Source organism: Rattus norvegicus, chromosome 11 (assembly GCF_021556685.1).
Source record: "Rattus norvegicus strain SHRSP/BbbUtx chromosome 11, alternate assembly SHRSP_T2T, whole genome shotgun sequence".
Classification (NCBI taxonomy): domain Eukaryota; kingdom Metazoa; phylum Chordata; class Mammalia; order Rodentia; family Muridae; genus Rattus; species Rattus norvegicus.
In genome coordinates, this window is record NC_141544.1 from 88,502,775 (window position 1) to 88,508,230 (window position 5,456).

A 5,456-nucleotide genomic window follows, 5' to 3' on the forward strand; every position below is an offset into this window, starting at 1 on the left:
TTCAACAGGAGTTAATGGAGCACTTTGCCTTATTTAAAACCAAATGGTCAGCTATTACACAACTTGTGTCCAATCGCATTCTATTTCTTCCCTCTGACTGTTTTTGCTCTGTTCACCTTTGCAAGCGCCTTTGAAGGTCTTAGGCAACATTATTCCTTAGATTTTGAAGAAATCACAGAGAGCCCGAGGCTCAGAAACTGACTTCAAGGCTTCTGGTCACCAGGACAATGTTTTTGTTTCTCATGATATACGGTGTTATTTAGCAACATCTACTAAGCACACCCCTGCTTTCCCATCCTATTTTTAAAGCTCAGAGTTTCAGGGTATGTTTTTCTTGTGAGATAATATGAAGATGAATTAGTTATACTTCTTTGAAGTTAATGTTGGTAATTAAATAACAACCGTATTTCCCACCTTCCTCTATGTATTCAACATAAACGACATCACATCTTTTTTTCACAATTTGCTTCTGAGGAGTCTTAAAATACTTAACTCTGGTCTTCAGCTGTGTACCATCCAACGTTCCTTTGACTAGAGAATGCAGATTCCTAGGGAAATGTTCTGCTTGCCTGCTTCCCTTAAAGGACTACTGAGTCCTTCCCAGCAGCCAGGTACAGCAGGTTTGTACTCCATGCAAGAGAAAAAGAAACCCGAGGCAGGTACGTGGCCTGAAGTGGAAACTGAGGTTTCCAGAGAACCACGGAGTGGATGTGTTGCCGTTCTGACAGTTTTGAGCTGCTGGGATAAGTAGGAGGCAGGGGAGTGACCCAAGGTTATTTGACCTTAGGCCTCACCTACTTCTACAAACTCCGGTAGAGATCCTGAAAGGGCGACTCCTCCCAAGATGGTGGCCGCCCTGGCTTTGAGCCTCCGTCTGACTGCACTCTGTTCAGACATGCCCTGGTTTCCTCACAGAGCACTCCCAGCCCTCTCTGAACTTCCAGGCCGCAGGCTGAGAGCAGGGTACAGATTTTTCCTTCCAGACATTTGGCTTCTGAGTGAAGTTTTTTGTCTCGAAGGGTAATAAAAGCACATCAGATGTGCTCCCTGTACCAGGAACTTTGCTTTGAAGCACTAGTGAGCCACTTCAAAAGACTCAGTACCAGAAAGGGGTTGCGTCCTGGGGGGACTCTGAGGTGTGCCTATCCAACAGGACACATTGGCCACTAAAATCCAAATTGTCACATATGACTAACTGTGGTGTTGAAAACTTTAAACAAGTCTGTTCTCAGAACCAGCACAGACTATCGTTATGTCTAGCACCCTGTGGAATAAGCCTTCCACAAAAGATGAACAAATTAAAGGGAAAAAAAAATGTTTGGCCATCCGTGTTTATCACAGAGTTTTCCATTCTTGATCTTAAGCCAATGTTTGTCTCTCTATAGCAAGTAGGATGGATACTACCAAGCTCTTCATAGCATGATAAAGACACTAAGAAAAATTCATTGCCCTGACACTGCTTGGTGTTTCCAGACCAGCCGAGGAAGGCCAGGGCAGATCACTCCCTCTTTTACAGTGTGTTGAATATAACTAAAGGTGGACAGGGAAATGTCACCTCACACCCAAGTCTTCCTTGATACCTCTTGCAGCTTTTGGCCAGCTCCTAAATAATGGACATTCCTACTCCTCTCAGGTTTAAAGTATTTACGTGTGAAGAAAAGGCTAGTCATATCTTTCTCATGAGTTAGTTACCAGGAGGTTTCTTCTCAAGATCGTAGATGGGAAATGCCCAGAATTTATCATGTGATCCCAAGAAGGTCGGGGTCAACTTTACTTTCTAACACAGAACAGCCAGGGAAGGGAAGAGGCCGAGGGTTTGTTCCCGACTGGTGCTTTGCTAGTTTGCTGGACGTGCTGTTGATTATCCATGAACAACTTCAGAAGATTCCAATAGAATAACAAGCAGAGATAACCTCTAGCCATAAAGAACACATTTGTTGCCCTGGTATAATCACGGGAAAAAGAGAACCTCATTACATAAAATTGAAGGGCATTCTCACTACAATCTGGATGTCTACCACCTATCTAGAAAGCAGAGACCTGACTTTCCAACAGCCACCTCACAGGGCCCTTTGACTCCCTAGCTTCATCGAAACAGTGGCATTCCAGCTTTTATCTCACGTCCACTCAGCCCCACACACATTGTGAAAGGCTCAGCAATTTCTGCCTACTTCTCCTACTGTTCTTTCCATTATTCTAGTGCATTCTCTTCGACTGCGTAGCAGACATGAATCCACAGGTCAGCAGCAGAGGGCACTATTAACATATTTTGCCGCTGAGGGGTTAAAAAAAGAGATGGCTCTATATTCATTAGTTTATTCGGACAGTCACTTTCTCAAGACTTGATTTAACATCCCTTGTGTGTTGTCAACGAGGAGAAATGTTAAATGAAAGGTAAGATGTAGTAGCACTTATCGGCCGAGAGAGATGACCATGCACAAATGAGAACACGTGCTGGTTGGTATCTGATCGAATACAAAGGATGTATATATAATTGGAAGGTATTTGAGACCATGGTTCAGGATATGCTTGTAGAAGAGAGGAAAATCTTGCAAGTCAGTTACCCTGCGGCTGTTCATCATATTACCTAGAATACTTAAGATAAAAGGTATTGTGGGTAAAATAAAAATCAAAGCATCTTGCATTATCAAGAACATTATACCTACCATTCATAGCCACCACTGTGACTTATAAGGGTGGTGGCTTTCACAGTCATGATGTCATCCGGCCCTCCCAGCAATCCTGTGACTTCAGCTTTGTAGGCATTATATTAATCTGACTAAGGAGAAATTGAACCTCTCGAAGGGAAAGTGACTTAACAAAAGTCATCCAAGGCATCCCCTGTAGGGCTGGAAACAAAACGAGTTTTCCTTCTGACCAGTGCAGAAGGAAACGCTGAATGTTGCGGCACGCACAATCTTGGGAATTAGAGTTTGGGACGTTGAATGAACAGATCGTGTTTCAGCTATTGGGCTATTGTCTGGGCACTGTGACCTGGACCAGGTTGGAAGAAGATGCTGGGGCTTTAACCACAGGACAACTGAGATTTGGGGAAGTCAGAAATGTGTGCCTTTATCGCTCAGTTGGCATACTAGCAAAAATGACATTTGTGGTATTGAGGGAGAAAGACAGGACTTATGGAGACCGATGAGGAATCCCTTACAGTGACTCTGACCGGGGAATGGGAGCCTGATTAGTCTGCCCCGGTGGGAAGAAGATTTACCACTGTGATTATCTATGACTGATGGCAGGTGGAAATAATAGAGCAGACAAACTTTTATTAATAATTGGTTTTAAATTTGCCATGAGAACTCTTCTCTCCTGAACTGTCACTTGCACCCATCTGAGTCAAGGCCTACTGATCCCCACATATATCTTTGTGAGAGCATCGGCAAGCCTGTATCAGGCTGCAGCAGAGAGACTCAGGACTCAAGGATTATATGGAGACATTTGAAAGAAAAAGAAATGGCCTGGAGGCAGGTCACCAAGGAGAAAAAGACAAAAATCATGGGTCTGAGATGCAGTGACAAGGAGATGATTCGTGCCACTCTTGCAAATGGGGCAATGGTGGTTGACTCCTTTGGCCTTAGAACATGTGGGTTCTCAATCTACAGGTCATCATCTATCTGGGGGTTGAATGATCCTTTCACAGGAGTTGCATATTAGATATCCTGCATATCAGAAATTTAAATTATGACTCATAACTAGCAATATTACAGCTATGGAGTAGCAATAAAATTAATTTTATGAATGAGGGTTGCCACAATTTGAGGAACTGTATTAAAGGGTCACAGCATTAGGAAGGGTAAGAACTGCTGTTCTGGAAGGAGGTGATCATGCTAGGCCTATGAACATACATGTGGCTACAGAACACTTGGCTGGAAAATGTTGTTGCAAATACAGTTTCCACCCTGATTCTTGAATTTATCCTTTTTGCTTTTTACCTTTAAACATAATCTTTAATGAAGACTTTTACATAAATAAATTGTAGGTCCCAGTGACCTCTCTAAGTTGTTGGTATTTTCATTTCTTCCTTCAAACACATCAAATATTTTTTCATCTGGTGTAAAGAACTTGGCATATCGGAACCTTTGCCTCTTTTTCCAACCCATCCTGCCGTCTCCATATATCCCTTTGTTCTCTGTTGCCTAGTACCTCCAGTTTTATTGATAGGATGCTTCTATTATGTTCTGTTCGATTACAAGGGTGACCAACCCTTTGGCGTCTTCTGCCATATTGAACAAAGAACAATTGTCTTGGGCCACCCATAGGCTCTGGAACATTCTGATCCTTCTTCTACCACCCTTATTTCCACAGTACAGAGGTGTTAAAAGCAGCACAATCCTAGGAGAGCATGGACAGCTGGTCACTCTACCTCATGTATCTGCTTTACTCTGGGATGTTCTGTTTCCTCTAAGAAGCCTTCTATGATGCCTACCATTCTATGCTAAGTTCAGATTCTCTCCTGAGCAAGCTGCCCTACCCTTCTCCAGTCCTTGACCTTCCTTACACCCATGATTCCAAGCTGTGTCCATCTCTGTTCTCCACAGGCAACACGTTTGTGTCACCAGGATTCTCAGTACCTTGCTAGGAGCACTCAACATATCTTCTCTAAAGTAACCCATTAGCATTTCTCTTTTCTTCTTTTCTTGTCTCCATTCAGTCTATTCTAAGCACAGAAATGGGTAATACTTAAAGAACACAAGTTAAACCCTGTCAGTCTACAAAACTATCACTATTTTTCTTACCCACCAGCTAAGTTATTATAATTTCTCATAACATTGGGACCAGTGACCTCACTGTTTTGTTTCCAATACCCTCTGCCCTATAGTCAGTACTGCTGGCTTTCCCGCTCCTAGTGTTGGCTGGCATACTTGTGCTTTTCATTTTTGTTATTTAGACATAAAGAATGCTCATGAGTTTCCATTTGTCCCATCTGTGGCAGGTGGGAAATCATAGTCTACCTTCCTGGGCCAAGTGGCCGCAGTATCTCTTTCCATTTGAACTTCTGCAGTTATCAATAGCATTGCCTTTCTCTGGTTAACATTTTCATGCTTTTATATCAAACGCTCTACGTAGAATTGACCTGATTTATTTATTTACTGACTGCACTCCTTTAAGATGGATGGAAATATACTCACCACTCTAGTTCCAGAGAATAAAGAGGCACATATCACAGAAGAATGAATACATGAGCTCATACACAGGGGATTAAAGCAGAAATGAGCAAGCTGAGTGAAGAACAATGGACTGAGAGTTACCCGTTCTAACTTGGTGACTCGGGACTTCAGAGACATTGGAAAAAGCACACCAAACTCAATAAGACGCCACAAGTAGGATTCTTCTCAGAGTCTATGAGGCAATGGCAAGTAAGAGACCAGAATCTGATTTTCTGCCTAAACTTAAATGGCATACAAAAGGCAGAGACCTTAGCACAGGGAAGTAAGGCATTGCAC